The following is a 25327-nucleotide window of genomic DNA, read 5'->3' as shown; positions in this document are numbered from 1 at the left end:
ACAAAATCTTGTAAATTTGATTCTTTTTTAGTTTTTTTATTTTTCTATGTACAAAAGTATTTCCCTTCTAAAGGTATAGTTGTATGGAGAAAAGATATTCCAGTTTTGTATGAGATAAATGAGTTTATTGCAGAAATGTGTATAAATTTTGATAAGGTAATGAATAACTATTTTGAAGACTTCAAAGAGAAGATGAATAATAGATTCAGAATTGCTCCCAAGCTTGTTGAAGATTATAAGGATGATGTATGCTTCATGGTTGACTGTGACAAGGTATACATTTAGGCAGTTAGACCCCGAGTTGCATGGGTGAAACCTCTTCCCTATGAGGTAAATATTGATGAAGCCAAAGATATTATAAAAGTATTGGTAAATGAGCCAGTAGACCCAAGGTAACAAATTTTTGGAACCTATGATGAAGCTAAGGCCATAATTGAGCTTGAAATCAAGATACCACATGCCATAAGCAAGGGCAAGAGGAAAATAACCAAATTGAAAACTTTGACTGGTCCTCTTATGCTCACCGAGGGAAAAGGTGAAGATGAAATAGGTGAAGAAGAAGAAGGAGGAGAAGAAGAATGAGGAGGAGGAGAAGAAGAAGAAGAAGAAGAAGAAGAAGAAGAATCTACAGAAGAACAACCAAAGAAGAAAGGTAAGGTAATCATTACCAAACCTAAGAAAAAGCCTATTGTAGTATTCACCAGAAGAACCAAAAAAAGGTAAGTAGGAACCTATACTAGTCATGCCTACACCTACATTCAAACAAAGGCTCAAACAATTGGAAGAAGGAGCTGGCATCACAAATTTCAAGGCATTGAAATTTGAAACTAGAACAGATGTTGAGAAAATGCAGATTGAGGAACTAGTACTCAATAAGATAGGTAAATGGAAATACTCCCCAGACTAGATTGCCCCTCAAATCTCAAAAGAACTACTAGAGAGATTGCAACTGAGATGGGAGTTAGCCACCCAAATAGTAAAAGATATTTATGAGCAATCCCTGAAAAATCTTCAACCAAGTCTCATTGGAGCAGAAGTAAAAATTGAAATGAAAAGCCATGAAGGTAAAATGATGATCAGATTCCACACCTATTTGATTTTGATTAAAGACATTGAACATGTTTTAAATGATGCAACAAACATGTGAAAAAAAATCTATCATCTACATAAGCCCAGTGAAGACCTAGTAGAAATCAAAGATGATGATAGCAGCAATGATGATGAGTTTGAGAGCACTCCATCCATCATAGTCTCACCAAGAGAGCTGCATGCACTGATGGAAGATAAAGAGGAACAAGACAAGGAGGAAGAAGCTGAAGAGGAAGATAAGGAGGAAGATGATTCGGTGAAAATTGTAGCAGCAGTGATTGCATCCCTTCCTCACTCTCCACCTATAACTATGACATCATCAAGGTTGGAGTCAGCTTCAACAGGTTTGATAACATCTACATCAAATTTATCATCTGCACTTGCCACATCTCAGCTCCAAGTATCATCAATGGGAGTTTCTACCACTTCAACTATTGAGCTACATCCCTCTTCTTCAGCTACTAAGCTAGCCTCCTTAGCTCCATCATCATCAGTTAGTATAGCAGTAAGTTCCACAATTTTGTTAATTCCAATTTGTTCTACAATTTTGTCAGCATTTTCTGCATCTACTTCAGACCCAGTTAGTTTAGATACTGCATTACTAAGTGTATCACCATTTTTGGCAAGTACTCCAAGTTTTGATATGATATATACTCCTATTGGCACTCAACCCTCAAGCATCCCAGTTTTCACTACTACTCCTTCCATCTCTACTATTGTGTCTATTCCTAAGGTCAAACTAGTCATCATAGAAGTCAAACAAAAGCAACCATTAAGACTTATGATCACTGGAAAGGAAATTCCTAAAGATATTGACTTAGACACAGAGATAGTAATCCCAAAGATTGACTATGAAAATGCTACCATTGAAGAAATGAGGTATGCTAGTCAACTAATTGAGATGAAGGCTACATAGAAGCGGCTAAGGTCTGAAAGGGATAAGGAATATAGAATAATTGAGAGTGCTTGAAATATAATTACTGAGGCTATAGGTGTTGATGTTGATACTTCTCAACACATTTTGATACAATTAGAAGAGGCAGTCAATAAATTCAATGAGGATACCTCTGGTCAAAAAAAGTTGATGGAGAAGGCAGAAAAGAAGTTTGATAATAAGGTGCTTGAGCACATTGCTCAGCATATAGCAATAAAACAGGTTGAATTAACCATAGTTCTGGCCAACATTGAAAATTATTTTAATAATGTAACATCTCTTTTTGCTAATATTTATGATGTTACCGAGTATACTAAGGAGATAAGAGAGAAATTGAATAAGATAGATGAGGATCTGAAGGCAAGCACACAAAACCTAAAGCTTGGCCCTAGTTCAAACTCATCTCATCAACTCAAGATCAAATTTTTGTCAGAGAAGCAGGCAAAATTTTTGAGAGAAGAGGCAAGGATCCAATCTACATTGTTAGATATTCAAAATATGATCCTTCCCATCATCGACATAATGCAGAATCACATTGCACATTCAAAAACATTGATCCATGACAACAATTTCTCTATTGTAGAACATGTGATTGAACTCTCTGTAGAAGTTCAAGTAGCTCTATCCACATGCAAAATATTGTAAAAGAATTGGAATAAAACTCTGCAACTCATTCTCTAGGTACATTCTGAGTTTATCTCACATTTTGGTGTCTCTTTGTAAATAAATTATTTTATTCTTTGGCATTATTGTCAAAAAGGGAGAGAAAGAGATACTTAGGAAGAAATATTGGTGAGATAAATGTACAAAAGGGACAAAGAGATACTATAAATAAAAGTCATATAACTCATGTAAATAACTTGTGTATATTGTATGGGGGAGTTATATGAAAGGAAGCCATGTATATTCAACAAAATCAATCATCAGTATGTCAGATGTTGTATATAATTTTGGCTCATAAGTGTTTTTCGTCACTAATGCCAAAGTGGGAGATTGTTGGAATTATGATATATTTGTCATTAGTTACAACACTTATTTGATTCTGAATGCTTATCGAGCTCATATTGAGCATTCCTTTGGAAACCAAGCATATGGGCAATTCAATAGTTTTTGCCAAGTTCATAGTGGTTACTAAGCAGAACAGTGTTCTCCAAACAGTTAGTGGTCACTGAGCTTCACAGTGTTTATTGAGTGATCAAGGTAAATGAAGAAATTTAGTGTTTATTGAGTGATCAAGGTAAATGAAGAAACTTAGTGTTTATTGAGTGATCAAGGTAAACAAAGAACTTAGTTTTTACCGAGTAAACAAGGTAAATGAAGGAATCAGTGTTTACCAAGTGAAGAAGGTTATCAATGGATTCAGTTTTTACCGAGTGACACATTATTCACTGAGTCACCAATGGTTACCGAGTTTCAAGCTATTTACAATGGTCAGTATGAACCATGCCTCTACTCTTACTGAGTGCATGACAATGCAGTGTATTGTAGTGGATGCCAAGTATCAGAAGGTCATCGAGTTAGTTTGAGGAACCCGAGTTTTCTACCATCTGGCCAACTCAGTAATGTTTTGTTCACTTGTGTTTGGCTGATCTTGTTAAGTAAATATTGGAATGGTATATATGTGATGTATTATATCATTTGTACATACATAGGAAATTGGATGGGATTTTGTATTGCAATATTTTTGAGAAGAGAGAAAGTGAATCAGCAGCAGAACAGAGGAATAAAGCAAGGTCAACATTGGTGCAAAAAAGTTATATCTATCACATCAGGTGATTAGAGCATAAAGGATCTTATCAGCAATCAGTTGTAACTAGATCCACTGCTTCATTCGAATAGGTGAATTAGTTTGTAAATCCTTTAACAAGCTAGACTTAGCAATCTTTTGTAAATCTTCTAACAGAGTGCATACTTCATTGTATGTTTGTAAATCTTCTAACAAGGTGGATCTAGCAATCCTACTTGCTGCTGACAGGGCAGATCATCAGAAGTGATCATTGTAAGCCTTAATAGGCCAACTTTATACTACAGTGTTGAAGTTTTGTGGGCATCATCCCCACCCCAGTTTTAATTTCTAATTGGAAGGTTTTTGGGTCACCAAATTAGTGTGTTCATATATGTTTATCTTTTCATGCATACAGTAGATTAGATGGATGGTGAATATGTTATTATGCAGAATTAATTTAAAGTTTTAGAGTTATTGATTCACCCCTCCCCTCTCAGTAACCTTGTTAGTCTTGATTATTTCTAACACTAAAACTATGACCTAGGCTCTTTGTTCAAAGATCATAAAACATTACAGTTCACTAAGAAAGGAGACAAGATTTAAAATGAAACTCAATCATCTACTTTTCTTTGTATTGATTTCCTTGAAATAATACATTCATATGCATGAAATCAAAACATATAAACACCTAATAGATCCAAACTTTTTGTATTATCTTTTCTATTGTTGTTCATACAAGATAAATTGCTAAAGAAAATGTGGTTTCATAGTGATGGGAAAACATCAAAACTAAAACCAAAACATGGTATCATAGCAGTGAGTGGTTTTTCTCCAAAAACTAGAACCAATAGGTTTGACAGTGAAAATTGGAACCCTTACAATGGATGAAAGAAAGAAAGATGTAGGAAGAAGTGAATTCTTATATCTGTTATGTAATTGACATCTGTCCACTTGGCAATCCATCCATTGCAATTGAATAACCTCTCTCTACCTTCTCCCATCAATTGCTAATCATATCCTTTTTCTTTTGCCTTTCCAAATGCAAGGTATCTTAGCAAAAGACAAAGATCTACTAATTGAACCCAGATGTGTGCCAATTGATCAAATTGAAGCCAAACCACCACAAAAACTCAAAATGATCAGATACAAGGGTAACTTGATGTGTTTAAGTGTTTTTCCACTAAATTCTACAATTGATGACTCAAAACACCTTATAAAACATGCAAATCTATCAAAGAGAGAAAACCTCTTGTATTACCTACCAGTAATATTTTCTGCAAAAAAAAAACTTCATATTCAGATAGTTCGTCTCTTCCTGGTTCTGATGTTATATTGGAGTGCATATTTTTCCTATCAAAAAAACCCCAGAAAGCCATTTTGAAAAGCAATCCCCTGCTATAAGACTGGCTTGCAATTTTAAATTTTCAAAAATTTAAAATTTCTCTAATGTTGAAAATTCATTAAATATCCTTTTGAAATTTAAAAGGATGCACGCACCATGCTCTGAGAATAAATTTTTTTATCATTTAAAAATTTTGCCCTTCCGTTGAATCTTAGGGTCAAACCTAGTTTGACCAAGTGCCACATGGAACTTTGTGATTAGCCCGTCTGATTGTCACATCACCACCTAGAATGCCACATCAACACTCAATCAACACTACCTTGTAATTGCCACATGGAAATCTCCTGCTTACCGACATTTCTCAAACACCTTGCACATTCTCGAAGTAGGAGTGCATTGGCCGTTGATCTCACCACGTGGTGTGATCTGATGCCTCCATTATTTGAGCTTCTGTCTAACATGACATAATTTCTAAGTGGGGCTCGCTAACAAGTGTCAACAAGGTGCATTCTTGCATTATCTAACCATCACACAACTTCCCCAAGCAAGGATACAGAAACCACTAGATCTTCTACGTGGCATCACCTTATGCCTTGGTATCTAAACACACCATGTCATCATTCTTGTTAGTTCATTTAAAATTATATATTTATTTCCCCCAGCTAGCATCTATGTTGGGTTGGCCCCATGGGCCCCTCACATTAGTGTGCAGCCTCTCAAAAAGCTGTGTCTTTAAGACATTGTACATTAAGTGCAGAATTGTATTTATACATCGAAAAACACATCTACATTACCAATGTGGTATATTGTAGAGCAAAGTAGATTTTTAACGGCTTGGCCAAGCTCCCCTTCCTACACTTTTGATGTCGCTCTGCATTATTATTGCACAACTTCCATTTTACATACAGAGGCTCTCTTTTTAACAAGGCATGGATTCCTCCTTGGCGTCAGTTAATTCATGGCATGATCAAGTTTAGCCTCCAGTGCCTTTTACAGTGCTTTTGCAAGTTTTGGTTGAATTGTTCTGTCTAAGAGCTTCATGAATGGATTAAGTTTTCCAAGTTTTCCTAAAACAAAATTTAATAATTTCTAGTTGTATTGAGAAGGCATGGCTCTCAATCTATTGTTTGTGCACAGGGGGTTATTTAAACCATGTGTGGGTTTTATTTTCACACTATTATAGATTATCTATCATGATCCATCCACCAGATGAGGGAAGCTGATGAAATACATAGTACAAAACTATTTTATCCATAACTAATATCATGTGCTTAGACTACAAATTCTCTCCTCTTTGGCATCCATGTCTTCCTCCTAGCCAGCTTGACTTTTGGTGGCTTTCCTCGTGAGTTCCTCTGTTCTATTGGTGTCTTCTTTTGCATGCAATGCCTCTGCATCTAATGTGCCTACCATATACTTTTCCAATGGCTTCCTTTAAATGCCAATGCCTCTTATTTCTCACTTTTTTCTCTGCCATGGCTTCTTGTGAGTTTCCCTTCATTTTTGTGTGGAGTTATGACATCTTTTTTTTTAATAAAACTTTGAAACCTATGAATTCCTTGCTTCAATTTCTAGTGTTGCATTTGCCTATGTGAGTAGATTCCCTGACATTATGTTGATTGAGAAGGATGTCAAAATTAGTGTTCTCATTTATAGGGAGCTTCTACTATTTTTCAACATCTCTAAATGTCTTCTTACAAACCAAAACCCTTGATAATTGGTTGGTTAGAATCTTGATTTTCTAGCTCACCTAAGCTTGAAAGTGCTTGAATGTAAGAGAAGAATGGACACCAAAATAACCTTTCTCATGGTCATTTTCTCCATCAAAGAAAATAAATGGGTAAGGTGTTGCAAAGCTCTCCATTATCTAGGTGTAGTATCTCTCAATAAATTACTATTAGCCACAAGCATCTCATCCAAACCCTTTTACAAACTCATTTCTGTCATCTGAAAGAAGAGGCCTTGACTTTGTCTGTGAATTCCAATCTAGAAGTGAGGAGTTCAATGGCCTCAATGCAGGTGAATTGGTGATCAACTGCCTTCCTTTTGCATGTCACCTCCCATTCAAAGCCCCCTTTTTTTTTGATGGGGACACAACCCAAGAATAGAATGGACACAACAGAAAAGGGAAAATTATATTAACTGAGAAAATAAGCTAGTACAAATAGTATAGAGAAAATAAACTTCAATGCTGCCCTAAGGGCTTACAATAGCATAAATCTGGAGATAATTTCTCCTTTTAGTACCTCCTCTCAAACTCCACTCAGAATTGCCTTTTACAATGCAAGAAATCTCCTTAAATAGACCCCGAAGGGTTAAGGACTAGGAGTACATTCTAGAAGGTGCTAGTAGGCATCCACTGACCAAATAGAAGGTTCCAGAAGCTGCGTTAGAAGTCGGTGCAAATCTAGAAGAATCCAAAAACAGTAACCAAACTTCCAGGAGGCATAACTTTTGAACCATAGCTCTGATTGACAAACCGTTTACATTTTTGGAAAGCTCTCAAAGTGCTCTATAGCCCTATGGATGAGCTTTGCTTGTCCCCCATTTTTCAGCCCTTTTTGAGGTTATTTAATGCCCCTAATCTGACTTCGAAGCATTCTTAGGAGGTCTCCAAAACTCAAAAAATTGCAATAACTTTCAAACCGTGGGGCCTTTTGATCTGATTCTTTTTCTGGAATGCTCTAAATCACAATTACATTCATCTAGCCAATTTAAACCTTCTAGGTCACCAAAATGATGGCCAAATTTCATGCTCCTATTTTTTTGGGATTTTCTAGCACACTGATAGTTGAACTGTGAGAGTTGGAACCTTTATTTGACCCAAATGGGTATCCAAAAATGTAAAGACATGAAACAGAAACTAAGTCTAAGTACATTTTTTTTGGGTGACACAGGATTGCCCTTATACCTCTGGATGCTCCTGCATCAGACACCCAGGGTAGATTGAAAAGTGACCTTGTCACTTTATGAATGGTAGAGGAAATCCCAAATGGGAAACCTTAGCTACTGAAATCCAAGTTGAGTCCTTGATCGGCCATCCTTCCCACCTCACCAAATACTCTTCATACTGCCTATTTCTAGTACTCCTACCCACACGATGCTCTAGAATGTCTTCTATCTCCTCCTTCTTAGAAGCAAGAATCGGACATGGTTCTAGCACCAGCTCTTCATCTGCACCATCATCATGATACTCTGTTAAATCTGCAATGTTGAAAATGGGAGAAATCTGAATACCATCTGGTAGCTCCACTTCATATGCATTTCCTGAGTCATGTTTCTTCAAAATTTTGTAGGGGCCAAATTTCTTCATTTTCAGCTTGTTGTAAGTACCGGCTAGAAATCTTTCTTTTCATAAGTGCACCATGACTAGATCCCCTACTTGGAATTCCTTATGTCTTCTCCTTTGATCAGCCCTAGCTTTATACTCTTGATTCATCTTGGTAATGTGTGCTTGAACCTCCTCATGTAGACGCTTGATATGTTCAACAAATTCCTTAGCTTCAGCACTTGTCCTCTCCCCTTGTTCTATCTTCCTTAGCTCTGGTGCAGTCCTTGGCCTACTCCCATTTACAATTTGGAATGGTGATTTTCTAGTACTCCTATTTATAGAGTTATTATAAGAAAACTTTGCCTGTGGTAGAATGAAATCCCATCCCTTGGGTTTATCCCCAACTAAACATCTCAGCAAATTGCCCAAACTTCTGTTTACCGCTTCGTTTTGGCCATTACTTTGTGGGTGATGCATGGAACTAAATTTCAAGTCTGTTCTCAACTTTTTCCATAATGTCCTCCAGAAATACCCCACAAATTTAGTACCTCTGTCAGAAACTATACTCCTTGGAAGACCATGTAGTCTTACCACCTCTTTGAAAAACAAGTTTGCAATATGAACAACAGCATGAGTTTTGTGGCATGGAATGAAATGTGCCATTTTGGAGAACCTATCAACCACCACGAATACTGATTCATTACCCCTTTGTGTCCTTGGCAATCCAAGAACAAAATCCATACTTATGTCCTCCCATGGCCTTGATGGAACATGCAATGGCTGATATAGGCCAGTATTGTGACTAAACCCCTTGGAAACTTGACAAACTTGGCAACTCTGTACAAACTTCTTCACATCCTGTGAAATTTGAGGCCAAAAATAATGTTCTCTAAGAATGGCAATGGTCTTATCTCGACCAAAATGTCCTTCCATCCCTCCACTGTGTTTCTCCTTAATCAGATTTTCCCTCATGGAACTCCTTGGAATGCACAATTGACTACCTTTGAACAACATGCCATCCTAAATCAAATAGTCTAACCACTTGGTTCTATCTACAGCAACAGGTTCTTTAGAAGCTTTCCATGCTTCAGCAAAATCAGGATCCTTGGGGTAAAAATTCTTGAGTTCATCAAACCCAACTACTTCAACTTGCATTACTGTAAGCAACAACTGTCTCCTACTTAGTGCATCTGCAACCCTGTTAAATTTTCCACTTCTATGCTTCAACACAAATGTATAACTCTGCAAGAACTCTACCCACTTCATATGCCTCTAATTCAATTTACCTTGGCTATTTAGGTAATATAATGCCTGATGATCAGTATACAAAAAAAAATTCCTTTGGCAATAAATAATTCCTCCATTTCTTTAAGGCCTGAACTATTGCATAGAACTCTTGATCATAAACAAAATACTTCTTCATTGCATCATTTAATTTTTCACTAAAATATACAATAGGCTTACCTTCTTGGCTTAATATAGCCCCAATAGCACTAACACTGGCATCACAATCCACCTGGAACACTTTTCTAAAATCTAAAAGTGCCAACATAGGCTATTCTATCACCTTCTTCTTTAGCAATTCAAAACTTCTTGCAGCTGTTGCAGTCCATTTGAACTCTTTTCTATCCCCTCTTATTGTATCAGTTAAGGGTGCACATATGCCACTGAAATTCTTAATAAACTTCTTATAGAAACTAACCAAACCATGAAATGATCTTACCTCAGTAGCAGACCTTGGAGTAGGCCATTCCAAGATGGCGTTTACCTTCTCTGGATCCATTTTGAGACCTTTAGGTGATATAACAAACCCCAAATAGACTAACTCCCTTTTTGCAAAGATACATTTCTTCAGATTAATTAATAGTTTCTCTTCCCTTAGCCTTTCAAGGACACTACAAATATGCAGCAAATATTCTTCCAAAATCTTGCTGAAAATTAAAATATCATCCAAATAGACAATAAAAAATTTTCCCAAGAACTTCTTAAGTACCTCATTCATGAGCTGCATGAAGGTGCTTGGGGCAATCGTCAATCCAAAGGGCATGACTAACCACTCATAAAGACCCTCCTTGGTCTTGAAGGCTATTTTCCACTCATCTCCTTCTCAAATCTGTATCTGGTGATAACCACTCTTCAGATCTATCTTTGTGAAGTACTGAGCTCCACTCAAGCAGTTCATAAGATCATCCATCCTTGGCAAAGGAAACTGATACTTGATGGTTATAATATTTATAGCTTGAGAATCTGTACACATCCTCCATCTCCATCTTTCTTTGGTGCGAGTACTGCAGGTACTGCACATGGACTCAAGCTCTCTCGAATCAATTCCTTCCTCAACAGCTCCTGAACCTGTCTATTTAGCTCCTCTATTTTAGTAGGAGTCATCCTGTGAGCAGCTTTGTTAGGCAAACTAGCTCCTGGAATCAGATCTATCTGATGACTAATTTGCCTTATTGGTGGCAATCCATCTGAAACATTATTAGAGATAATATCTCCAAACTCCCCTAGTAAATCTAAAACTTCAAGTGGTATTTCACTACTACCTTCTTTATCTTTCCTAGGAATCAAAGCATAGCACATATGCTGATGTTTCATGCCATCTAAAAACTTCCTTCCATCAACAAGACAAATCCTAGCACTGCTACATACCTTTTCACCTTCCTTTTTCATGGGCTTCAATTTGTGGCGAACTCCATCCTTTGTTAGAGAGTATGTGTTTGCATGTCCATCATGCACTGCATGTCTATCAAACTGCCATGGTCTACCCAACAATAGATGGCAAACATCCATCAAAATAACATCATAGAGAACTTCATCATGTTAACTTCCAATTTTGAATTTTACTAAACAATATTCACTTACCAGGACCTTATGATCATCTTTTACCCAAGCAATCCGATAGGGCTGGGGATGTTTCTCCCTCTTGAGCTTCAGCTTAGAGACCATCTCTTCTGATACCAAGTTATCAGTGCTACCACCATCACTGATCATGTCACAACATTTATCCTCACACTTGCATCTGGTATAGAACAAACTCCTCTATTGTCCTGGTTCAATCTCTCCACTTAGTAGGACTCTTTCATTTACCAAGTTCTCTCCTCTTTTTGCATCCTCTGAATGTGATGATTGTGCATCTTCATCCACATGAGCAACCCTAGCTTGGCCCTCAGCTCTCCTATCCATCCTTCCTTGTCCTTGAGGGCATTCAAAGGCACGATGAGCTTCTTCATTGCAATGAAAATAGGTACCATGAAAGGCTCCTCTTCCTTGTCCACATCCTCTACCTCTTCCTCTCTGATTTACAAAGTCTTGGTCACGGGAGCGGTTGAAACCCTCATTCCTCTGGTTCTTGCTAGTACCCTCATCTTCATTTTTCTTTTAGGTTTCATTGCGGCCTCCAGATGACCTACCACTTCCCCTTCCTCCTTGATCGCACCCTCTTTGTCTTCCTTCAAACCTTTTATTTAGCTTCTCTTCAACTCATAGGGAAAACTGGTATGCCTCTTCAATGCTAGTCATTCTTACCAGACTTAATTCCTCCTAGATGCTAGGTCGCAACCCACTGATATAACAAGAAACCTTCTCCTTATTTGCTTTTGCATGCCCCACTCTAATCAAGAGTCAATAAAATTCCTTCATATATTCTTGGACTGATCTTCTTGCTTGCTTTAACCCATGCATCTTCTTAAACAAATCAAGCTCGTAGTCCACAGGAATGAACTGCTTCTTCAATTTGTCCACCATGCGATCCCACCTTGTGATCTTCTCCTTTCCTCTTATGTTTCTTTCTAATTGAACCTCTTGCCACCAAATTTTTGCATGGCCTTTCAGTTTTTCCTTTGCAAACTTAACCCTATCTGGGTCCTTGATATCCTCGTACACAAAGTATTCTTCCAGTTCAATGATCCAATCGATCAACTCATCTAGTTTCAGATTTCCTGAAAATACACCCACTTCAATTGTGGGTCTTTTCCCAAACTTAGTAATGGCCCTAAAAAGCCTTTCCTCTACATGATTCAAAACTTCCCCATCAAATTCCTCTTCTGGTCCCATTACTTCTTCTTCATTGTCATCCTCACTGTTGTCACCAGCGGCAACATTTGCTCCTCTATGGAGCTCCTCTTGCAATGTCTGCACATGCCTTTAGTGGGCTCTAACCTCCTCAAGATTGATATCTTTTGCCCTTCTACCACACTCTCTTCATGGAGGCATCTTCTTAACTCAAACCCACAACCACACAGTCCTGGTGCAAACTGCCTCATAGTCGACATTCTGTTTACACACTCAGGAAAATAGCCTCTGATACCACTTGATGGGGACACAACCCAAGAATAGAATGGACACAACAGAAAAGGGAAAATTATATTAATTGATAAAATAAGCTAGTACAAATAGTATAGAGAAAATAAACTTCAATGCTGCCCTAAGGGCTTATAATAGCATAAATCTAGAGATAATTTCTCCTTTTAGTACCTCCTCTCAAACTCCACTCTGAACTGCCTTTTACAATGCCAAAAATCTCCTTAAATAGACCCCAGAGGGTTAAGGACTAGGAGTACATTCTAGAAGGTGCTAGTAGACATCCACCGACCAAATAGAAGGTTCTAGAAGCTATGTTAGAAGTTGGTGCAAATCTAGAAGAATCCAAAAATGGTAACCAAACTTTCGGGAGGCATAAATTTTGAACCATAGCTCCGATTGACGAACTGTTTACATTTTTGGAAAGCTCTCGAAGTGATCTATAGCCCTATGGAGGAGCTTTGCTTGTCCTCCATTTTTTAGCCCTTTTTGAGATCATTTAATGCCCCTAACCTGACTTCGAAGCATTCTTAGGAGGTCTTCAAAACCCAAAAAACTTTAATAACTTTCAAACCATGGGGCCTTTTGACCTGATTCTTTTTCTGGAATGCTCTAAATCACAATTACATTCATCTAGCCAATTTACACCTTCTAGGTCACCAAACTGATGGCCAAATTACATGCTCCTATTTTTTTGGGATTTTTTAGCACACTGATAGTTGAACTGTGAGAGTTGGAACCTTTATTTGACCCAAATGGGTATCCAAAAATGTAAAGACATGAAACAGAAACTAATTCTAAGTACATTTTTTTTTTGGGTGACACATGATTGCCCTTATACCTCTAGATGCTCCTGCATCATGTTTTAAAACAAAATCTCAATCTCAACAGTAGAAATTACCTGGCTACTATCACCATGGTGGCTTCCTATAAATAAATTGTCTTCTTTTAATGCATTCTTAAGGTAAAGTTCATGCATCTTCCAATTCTTTCTCTTCAATCCCTTTGACTCCTTTTCACGTTCCATTTCAAGCATTTGGCGCTCTTGCTCCTCTATTCATGCAGTGACCTCTTCCAAAATTGAGACATCGAGGCTCTTTTCTTTTCTTTTACTTTGACTAAGATTTCTTTTTCACATATGAACAACACTTCCATAATAGATAGATACATTTTAAATGTGTCATTATTACCACAATTTGCAAAAACACTATCAATTTAAAACAATTTCAGGCTACAATGCAAACCTCCTTCCTTCCGGATGCCATGGGGACAAGTAATCTTTATGTTGAAGACATGCCTTCATCTAATTCACTTCTAGTCCTTTGTGTCTTTTTTAATTTACAATGTTTTACACAATGAATACTTGTCTACCAAAATGCATATAATTTGGGATTTTCAATACTATCCTGCTCAAGGCATCATTTATCCCTTTACAAGTGCCCCAATGTTCAAGTGATTCAATTATGCATTATATTGATATACACAAATGTTATTAAGAAAATTTTCTAACTATTACTACTATACCACCTTTATATTTCAAAAGGTCACATTCATTCTAAACCATTTCAATCACTTTGGAAACCCCATGATGCCTTACCAATCAAATGGAATTTAGTCAGGCCCTGAGGTGGGTCTAGCTAAAAAAATTTCAATTTCAAACAACTGATACACAAAACTGATCCATAAACCATCTGATACTAATTTGAAACAAATTCGACCATTGAATCAGCATTTACAAGTCATTGATCACTCTCTTGCAACTTGTCTACTTTGTCCCAGGAGGGTCCTTTGACTAGCTTTAAAAATTGACTAGAATAGCTAATCGGGCTCTGAAAAATGGCACATTGATTCTTTTTTCTACATACTTGCACCCTGTCAAATCTCATCTCATGATGAATTCAAGGTCAAAAGATATTAACCATCAAATTTGACCTCTCAAAACTACCTGCAAGAAGACGTTAGAAAACACTAAATTGTGTTCAGATTTGGCTTTAAAAACTGGGTAAACTAACACTTGGGGGCACAAAATATGGGACAGTGGTTCACTGTCATGAGGAGAGTATAAATCTAGGATTTGGGCTCATGACAAGTAAATGGGGGTGAATGGTGAGTGGTCAAAGTGGGCTACTTAGAATTTGCAGATTGGAAACACTGATAGAAAGCATTTTTTACGAATGGAATTGACCTAGGAAAGTGTTCAAATCAATTCATCAAGACTTGAAAATTGGCACACTTAAAGTATTTTTAGAGTAAAATATAGCGGTGCAATCCATTCGATCTTAGCTATCATGGATTTTTAGATATAACATCACAAATAGGGGTACTAATCAATCTACAGTTACTAACACCAATAAAAAATCAGAAATTACATTTGGAATTGCATTTGAAAACTGATCAAACAAATTTTTCATAAACTAAAAATTGAAATGTAACAAGTCTTTGACCTCTAAAATGCAGTGCAAAAGGAATTTTCTTGTTTGGGTCAACTGGTCAAAATTTATAACTCATCAAATAGGGCCTTCCAGAATTCTGAACATTTTGCATCAGCATGACAATAATAAATGACCAACTTTGAGGGATTCAAAACCTAGTTAAACGGATTTGAAATGATTCAAAATCTAAAATATAGGTTCTCTATTATGGACACTTAATACTCCCAAAGCGGTGGGTCATGAAACATTTCTAGGTGCAAGATATTTAATGACAAACATGACATCCTATCATTGTTTGATAGGTGAAAATGCAAATTTGACAATTGTTCAAAATAGGACTTCACAAAATGTTTTTGAATGTCAATTTATCTTCATGAGATGCACAAATGCACTAAATGAAAGGTGTTAGAAATATTAAACACCTCACGGGTCTCAAAGGTACAACCAACATTTAAAAGCATTTATGGGGCTTGAATTTCTCAATGGTACTCAAAATTGGGGCTACAATATTGAGCACCAATAGTGGCTCTATCTGTAGATACATTTCTCTTGTGGCCATGGCAAGGATTTAGATCTCTAATAGAATCAGACCACTCACAAAAACTTCTCTTGAACAACTTTATTGAAAGTAAGGAAACAACTACTCCTACTATGTACAAACGATGGCCCCAGGCCACCGAACTTAACAAAATTTTTTACCTCTATCATATACTTGATTCTCATTTACATCTTCTTGAGGTAAACTGAAATTATCTTTCTCCTTTGTTTCACCCAATGTATCAACACTTTCAATCACTTCATTAGGCAAAAGAAAACTATTACCATCATCTTCATAGTGCATGTACAAATCAGCATTAATTTCTTCATCTTGCTTAGAATAAAAATATGAACGGCATGATCATAACTACTGATATCTAACTCAAACTGATCATCACTAACTAATTCATGGACACCTTCAACCAGAAACACAAAAGCTTGGTACTCTACTCCTTTCAACAAGTTACATGAATCATATGATAACTCACCTTGTGCATCCAGATATGAAGAAAATGTAAAATATAATATCTTGTTATTTGCAATATTAGTACTCCATAAATTAGATTGAACATATGTTGCATTTTCTTCACATTCCAACAAATGATTAGATATCAAATCAGAAGAATCATCATGAAATTGCATGTTCACAATATGTTGATCCATATCAATTTCTTCCTCAAATAAGTCACAAGAATGAACTAATTCATTACTATTTCTTTCTTCATCACATGAGCAATCTAAATGTATCTCAGCCTTATGAAAAGAAGAAAACCATGAACCAGCAACATAACTTATCTCTACATTTACATTTTAAACATAGAAGTCATCATTTGAATTTATATAGGGATTACCATCACATACACCTCCAAAACTCGACATAGCATATTCTAAAACTATATCCTCTTCAACATCAAATTTAGGGGAAATGACTTCACTATATGAAATTTCAAAATGTGGCAAAGCACAAGCATCCTTGTATAGATTAGCATACCTTTGAAAATCATGAGCCAACAAATCTGAAATCTCTTCAACACTTAACAAGACTTCATCCCTAGTTTCTTCTCCTTGTTGTGATTATTATCCAGATGTCTTGGCACATTTACAAGAGTAGACTTATTAGAAACACATTGTGAAAAATCAAAATTTTGATCATCCCATAGATCTTCTTCTTTAGGCAATACCCCAACAACTTGTATTGTAACACCTTCATATTCATTACTAGAAGAAAGATTATTATTGTTGTTACACTTTTCCTCTTCTTTATAGTCATCATCATAAAAAGATGAATCCACATTATGCATGTTATCAAATTGCTGATTACTATCCTCTAATTCATCAAGTTGAGATTCTTCATATTCAATATCACTTTCAATAGAGTCATTGTATTCACTATCATTAGATTCATTAGCATTCAAAGCACTTTCAATTTCTCTGATAAAATCTAAGATTTCACAAATCTAATCTAATCTTAACTTTGCTAACCAATCAACTGAATGTGGCATAAAAACTTCTAAGACTACTACTGGCCATGAAGACTTGTTAGGTCTGAAGGACTCATCAAGATTCATAACTACTAATTTGAACTTCATGTAAGTTTGTAATCCATTAAGACCCTTAATATTACCAATCATATTTATTATGCCAATGATGGTCTTATTATGAATTTCTCTTTTATGCCAAGCAATATTTGCATGAATACTTTCAAGAGTTGGTACATCATTTTCAGACCTAGACTTTGAATCCATCTTTCAAAATTTTAAAACTCCTAACTCTTTTTTCTTAGTGCTGAAACCAATAGATGGAGGCAACTATTTTGTTCATTCAATTTTCATGAAGGACAAATACATGAAAATTGAAAATACCTTTATGTGTGGATGTATGAAACCTCTGATATGCTAATTGAAATAGGTGCAAATATGAAATCCTTCACACCATAGATAGAATCCTTGTAGAACTACCACCTCCTTGAAGAAGAAAATGAAATCACAGCAGTGATTCACCCTTTGAAATCAATTACTTCAGTACATACAAACAATCACATAAACCATTAATCAAGAAAGCTACAATTCCTCTTTCCCAACAAGCTAGATCTGCCCACAAATACTAAAAGCCTTTGATATTAAAATGAACCATGCACTAGCACAGAGATTTAGACTAGATTCACCACTCATACTTAGTGAGAAAATATTCAAAACAATTTACCACTTATAAATCTGAACTACACTTTCAATATGGAAAAACTTGTAGATCACTAACACCTTGAAAAGAGAATACACTTCTTAAATTGATTCTTGACTCTGAAACTTTCTCAATAGCACTTGCAAAGATTGAACTAGTTGAAGATGGACTTATAATTGTCATAGAACACAATTTACATCCAATCTTACAACCTATTGCTGTCCATGAAAAAAGCTTAACTAGGGAACAAAAAATTCTATAAGGATATGAAAAGAATGTCACAATTACCTCACTATTGTACTATTTTCCTTGTTTTTCTCCTATTGTATTGAATCTCCTCCTTAAATTCTCAAGGTTTTTATATTATTCATATTCAATACAATCCCTAGCAGAGTTGCAATTTTTTTGGTGACTTGGATGGGCAAAACCATACTAAAAAATAGGACTAAAGTATTCAATTCACACCAGCAGTTCTTGTCCTTTTAACAATCTGTATTATCATCTTATCTCCCTAGTAGAGTTGCCATTTTTTTGGCTCCTAATTTAATAGTTTTGAAAATAAATAGGAAACTAGACCAATGAATCTAAGGCTAGCAAATTCTAATGATGGATACACTAGAGAGTAGTCTTGGGTCAACTATAAGGCATAACTCCTTCTTCACTTCAGGCTCGACAAGACCTAGACAAGTTAACCTTGAGGTTCTAATATATGGTACCAGTGCAATTGAAACATAAATTTGAACCTAATAATAGTAAATGAAAACCCTTTTTATCTTCTGATACTTATGTAGTGACATAGAAATGAAATAGCTACAAATCATAACCTATGAATCCATAAGCTAAGTGAGGGTTATTTCTTTTCAGCCCACTACAAAACATGGAATACTAAATTGATTTGTTTAAAAAGATTTGAATTCAACAAAAACCCCTAATATGCAGCACTAAGAACTAATGATCTAGTATCCGATTAGTGCCTTTTCCACTTGTCAATTCTATGAATCAAATGCATAGATACAGATACCTAATACCTATTCATATATTTAGATGTCTGATCTATCCATTCACCTTGTAAATAGATAGTTGTGTTCAATCTAAATCTCATTCTTACCTAATATCCTCCTCAATATATTTGCAACCCTGTTGATTTCCTTAAAGCATTTACATAACCTCTTGAATTATAAGCAACAATGAAACAACATACAGCCTTAAGGGACTATAACTATGAGTTAAGCTCTTTGTTCAAAGATCATAAAACATTACAACTCACTAAGAAAGGAGACAAGATTTAAAATGAAACTCAATCATCTATTGTTCTTTATATTAATTTCCTTGAAATAATACATTCATATGCATGAAATCAAAACATATAAACACCTAATAAATTTGGACTTGCTATATTATCTTTCATATTGTTGTTCATACAAGAGAAATTGTTGAAGAAAATGTGGTGTCACAGTGATCGAAACATATCAAAACTAGAACCAAAACATGGTATCACAATAGTGAGTGGTTTTTCTCCAAAAACATGAACCAACAGGTTTCATAGTAAAAATTGGAACCCTTACAATGGATGAAAGAAAGAAAGATATAGGAAGAAGTGAATTCCTAGATCTGTTATGCAACTGACATCTATCCACTTGGAATTCCATCCCCTACAACTGAATAACCTCTCTCTACCTTATCCCATCAAGTGCTAATCATATCCTTTCTATTTTTCCTTTCCAAATGCAGAGTATCTTAGCAAAAGAGAAAGGTCTGCTAACTGAACCCAAATATGTGCCAATTGATCAAATTGAAACCAAAACACCACAAAAACTCAAAATGATTAGATACAAGGGTCACTAGACATGTTTAAGGTGTTTTGCCACAGAATTCTACAATTAATGACTCAAAACACCTGATAAAACATGCAAATCAATCTCTAAGAGAAAACCTCCTATAACACCTACCAGTGACATTCTGTGCAAAAAAAAACTTCATACTCAGATAGTTCGTCTCTTCCCAAGTTTTGATGGTATATTGGAGTGCATATTTCACCTACCAAAAACCTCAAGAAAGCCATTTTGAAAAATAGTCCCCTGCTATAAGACTTTGGTTTGCAATTTTAAATTTTCAAAAATTTAAAATTTCTCTAATGTTGAAACTTCATTAAATATCCTTTTGAAATTTAAAAGGATGCATGTGCCATGCTCTAAAAATAATTTTTTTAATCATTTTAAATTTTTTCCCTTCCCTTGAATCTCAAGGTCAAATCTAGTTTGACGAAGTGCGATGTGGCACTTTATGATTGGCGCATTTGATCACAACGTCACCACCTAGAATGCTGCATCAACACTCAATCAACACTTCCTTGTCGCTATCATGTGGCAATCTCCCACTTACTCACATTTCTTAAACACCCTACAACTTCTCAAAGAGGGAATGCATTGGCCGTTGATCTCGCCATGTGGCATGATTTGATGCCTCTGTCATTTGAGCTTTTTTCTGGCACCACATCATTTTTGAATGAGGTCCACTGACACGTGTCAACATGGGACATTCATGCATTATCTAACTATGGCACAACTTCCCCTAGTTAGGATGCACCAAGCACTAGATCTTCCACATGGCATCATCTTATGCCTCTGCATTTGAACCTGCCATGTCATCATTCTTGTTAGTTCATTTAAAATTATACATTAATTTCCCCTAGTTGGCATCTATGTTGGCCTAGCCTAGTGGGCCCCTCACATTAGTATGCGGCCTCTCAAAAAGTTGTGTCTTTAAGACATTCTACATTAAGTGTAGAATTGTTTTAAACATCAAAAAACACATCCGCATTACCAATGTGGGATATTGTAGAGCAAAGCAAATTTTCAATGGCTTGCCCAAGCTCCCCTTCCAATGCTTTTGATGTTGCTCTACATTGTTATTGGCACAACTTCCTTTTAAAATATAGAGGCTCTCTTTTTAACAAGGTGTGGATTTTTTCTTGGCATTAGTTAATTCATGGCATGATCAAGTTTAGCTTCTAGTGCCTTTCACAGTGCTTTTGCAAGTTTTGGTTGAATTGTTGTGTCTAAGAGCTTCATGAATGGATTAAGTTTTGCAAGTTTTCTTTAAATAGAATTCAATAATTTCTTGTTGTATTGAGGAGGCCTGGCTCTCAATTTTTTGTTTGTGTATAGGGGGTTATTTAAATTGTGTGTGGGTTTTATTTTCACATTGTTATAGATTATCTATCATGATCCATCCACCGGATGAGGGAAACTAATGCAATACATAGTAAAAAACTATTTTATTCATAACTAATATCGTGTGCTTAGACTATGAATTCTCTCCTCTTTGGTATCCATGTCTTCATCCTAGCCGGCTTGAATTTTGGTGGCTTTCCTCATGAGTTCCTCTATTCTATTGGCATCTTCTTTTGCATAAGACACCTCTACCTTTAATGTTCCTACCATATACTCCCCCACCAGCTTCCATTAAATTTTGATGCCTCTTATTTCTCACATTTTTCTCTAGCATGGCTTCTTTCTTTTTAATAAAACTTTGAAGCCTGTGAATTCCTTGCTTCAATTTCCAGTGTTGCATTTGCCTAAATGAGCAGATTCCCTAATGTGATGCTGATTGAGAAGGCTGCTAAAATTAGTGTTCTCATTTATAGGAAGCTTCTACCATTTTTCAACATCTCTAAATGTATTCTTACAAACCAAAACCACTGATAATTGGTTGGTGAGAATCTTGATTTTTTGGCTCACTTGAGCTTGAAAGTGCTTGAATATAAGAGAAGAATGGACATTGATGGCCTCTCTCATGGTCATTTTCTCCATCAGAGAAAAAAATGGGTAAGGTGTTGCAAAGCTCTCCATTATCTAGGTGTAGTATCTCTCAATCAATTACCATTAGCTACAAGCATCTCAACCAAACCCTTTTACAAACTCATTTCTGTCATCTGAAAGAAGAGGCCTTGATTTTGCCTATGAATTCGAATCCAGCTGTGTGGAGCTCAATGGCCTCAATGCAACTGAATTGGCGATCCACCGCCTTCCTTTTGCATGTCACCTCCCATTCAAAGCCCCCTTTTGTTTTAAAACAAAAACTCACTATTAGCGATAGAAATTACCTGGCTACTATCACCATGGTGGCTTCCTTTGAATACATTGTCTTCTTTTAATGTGTTCTTAAAGTAAAGTTCATGCTTCTTCCAATTCTTTCTCTTCAATCCCTTTGACTCCTTTTCATGTTCCATTTCAAGCATTTGGCACTCTTGCTCCTCTGTTCACCCAGTCACCTCTTCCAAAATTGAGACATCAAGGATCTTTCCTTTTCTTTTACTTTGACTAAGCTTTCTTTTCCACATATGAACAACACTTTCATAATAGATAGATACATTTCAAATGTGTCATTATTACCACAATTTGCAAAAACACTATCAATTTAAAAAAAAATTAGGCTCTAATGTAGACCTCCTTCCTTCCTGATGCCATGGGGACAAGTAATCTTTATGTTGGAGACATGCCTTCATCTAATTTGCTTCTAGTCCTTTGTCTCTTTTGTGATTTACAATATTTTACACAATGACTACTCTTCTGCCAAAATGCATATAATTGTGGATTTTCAATATTGTCCTACTCACAGCATCATTTATCCCTTTACAAGTGCCCTGATGTTCAAGTGATTCAACTATGCATTATATTGATATAAACAAATATTATTGAGAAAATGTTCTAACTATTACTACTATACCACATTTATATTTCAAAAGGTCACATTTATTTTAAACCATTTCAATCACTTTGGAAACCCCATGATGCCTTGCCAATTAGATGGAATTTAGTGGGGACCCAAGGCAGGTTCGGCTAAAAAAAAATTCAATTTCAAACAACTGATACACCCAACTGATCCATAAATCATAAGATACTAATTCAAAACAAATTTGACCACTGAATCAACATTTACAAGTCATTTATCACTCTCTCGCAACTTGTCAACTTTGTGCTAGGAGGGTCCTTTGACTGGCTTTAAAAAAAGACTAGAACACTTGATCAAGCTTTGTAAACTGGCACATTGATTCCTTGTTCTCCATACTTGCACCCTGTCAAATCTTGTCTCATGAAAAATTTGGGGTCAAAAGATATTAACCATCAAATTTGACCTCTCAGAACTACCTCCAAGAAGACATGTCAGAAAACACTAAACTGTGTTTGGATTTAGCTTCAAAAATTGGGTAAACTAATACTTGGGGGCACGAAAATTCAGACATTGGTTCACTATCATGAGGAGAGTATAAATCTAGGATTTTGGCTCATGACAAATAACTGGGTGTGAATGGAAAGTGGTCAAAGTGGGCTACTTGGAATTTGCAGATTTGAAACACTGATAGAAAACATTTTTTACAAATGGAATTGACCTAGAAAAGTGTGCAAACAAATTCGTCAAGACTTGAAAATTGGCACACTTAAAGTATTTTTAGAGTACAATGTAGTGGTAAAATCTATTAGATCTCACCTATCATGGATTTTTGAGATATAAGATCATGAATAGGGGTACTGATCAATCTGCACTTTCTAACACCAGTAAAATATCAAAACTTGCATTTGGAATCATGTTTGGAAACTAATCAAATAGATTCATCATAAGCTCAAAATTGAAAGATAATAGGTCTCTAACATATAAAATGAAATGGAAAAGGAATTTTCTCATTTTGGTCAACTAGTCAAAATTTATAACTCATCAAACAGGGCCTTCTAGAATTCTGAACATTTTGCATTAGCATGGCAATAATAAATGACCAACTTTGAGGGATTCAAAACCTAGTCAAAAAGACTTGAAACGACTCAAAATATAAAACATTGGTTGTCTAGTATGGACACTAAATACTCCTAAATTGATGAGTCATGAAAAATTTATACGTGCAAGATATTCAATGACAAACATGACTTCCTGTCATCATTATACACTTAGGTGAAAATGTAGATTTGACGATTGTTCAAAATAGGACTTCACAAAATGGTTTGGAATGTCAATTTATCTTCATGAGATGCATAAATGCACTAAATGAAAGGTGTTAGAAACATTAAACACCTCACAAGACTCAAAGGTACAGCCAGGTACATGTTCATCTAAAAGCATTTATGGGGCTTAAATTTCTCAATGGTACTCAAAATCGGGGCGACAATTTTGAGCCCCAATAGAGGGTTCATTGAGTGGACCTGAGGCTAGAGAAAATGTGATGGTGAAAAGAACCTTATGTAATAAGGGAAATGATGAGGATCTTTTCCTAAGGAGAAGTCTTTTCAAGACTATATGTAAGATGGTTGGAAAATATTGCAAGGTGATCATTGATAGTGGAAATTTTACAAATTCGGCATTAGAAGAATTCATTACAAAATTATAGTTTCAAAGGTTGGAGCATCTTAAACCTTATCATCTTTCATGGATCAAAGAAAAGAATAATATATTGGTAAATGAATAATGTATTGTGAAGTTCAAGATTGGACATTATTTTGGTAAAGTTTTGTGTGATATTATGCCTATGGATTTTTGTCATATTCTATTGAGTAGACCTTAGTAATATGATAGATATGTTATAAATGTTGGAATATTGAATCAATATACTCTTTGGGTGAATTGGAAAAAGAAAATATTACCTCCTTTGATTGAAAGTCCAGATGAGGTTCAATGTACTACTGTAAGAATTTGCATGGTTAATGGAAAGAAATTTGAAAAGGAAATGAAGAAGAATCAAATATGTTTTGCCATACTTGGAGAATGAGTTGTGTCAATAATAATCGAGTATCAAAAAATAGTGTTAATCAAGTGCAATTCAATGGTGACTGAGTAACAAAAGTTAGTGGTAATCAAGTGATAGTAAAAACTAGTAGTATTGATCAAGTGCTAGTGGAATTACAATTTTTTTGAAGGAGTATAAACATATTATTGAAAAATACATACTTGATGGTTTACCACTAGTGAGAAGTATAATTCATTGCATGGATCTAATTCTTGGAGCTAGTTTTTTGAATAAAGCACCATATAGATTGACACATATTAAAAATGAGGAACTTAACATACAAGTACATGAGTTGTTGTAGAAAGGTTTGATCAGAGAAAGTTTGAGTCCATGTGTTGTACCTTTTGTATTAGCACCTAAGAAGAATGGAGAATGGAGAATGTGTATTTATTCTAGAGCTATTAACAAGATCATAGTGAAATATAGGTTTCCTATGCTAAGGATGGATGGCATAATGGATTCTTTGAGTGGAGAAAATTATTTTACCAAGATTGATTGGAAGAGTGGTTATCATCATATTAGAATTAGAGAAGGTGATGAATGGAAGAATTATTTCAAGACAAAAGATGGTTTGTATGAATAGTTGGTGATGCCTTTTGGTTTGACTAATGCACCTAGTACTTTCATGAGGTTGATGAATGAAGTTCTAAAGAAAATTTTGGGTAAATATGTGATTATTTATTTGGATGATATTCATATATTCAATAAAACTAAGAAAGAACATCTTGAGCATGTTAGACA

The sequence above is a fragment of the Cupressus sempervirens genome, chromosome 6 (genome assembly GCF_028749045.1).
Source record: "Cupressus sempervirens isolate cs-2001-9-10 chromosome 6, ASM2874904v1, whole genome shotgun sequence".
Lineage (NCBI taxonomy): Eukaryota > Viridiplantae > Streptophyta > Pinopsida > Cupressales > Cupressaceae > Cupressus > Cupressus sempervirens.
The sequence above is the reverse complement of the archived record's forward strand: the minus strand, read 5'-3'. Positions refer to the sequence as shown.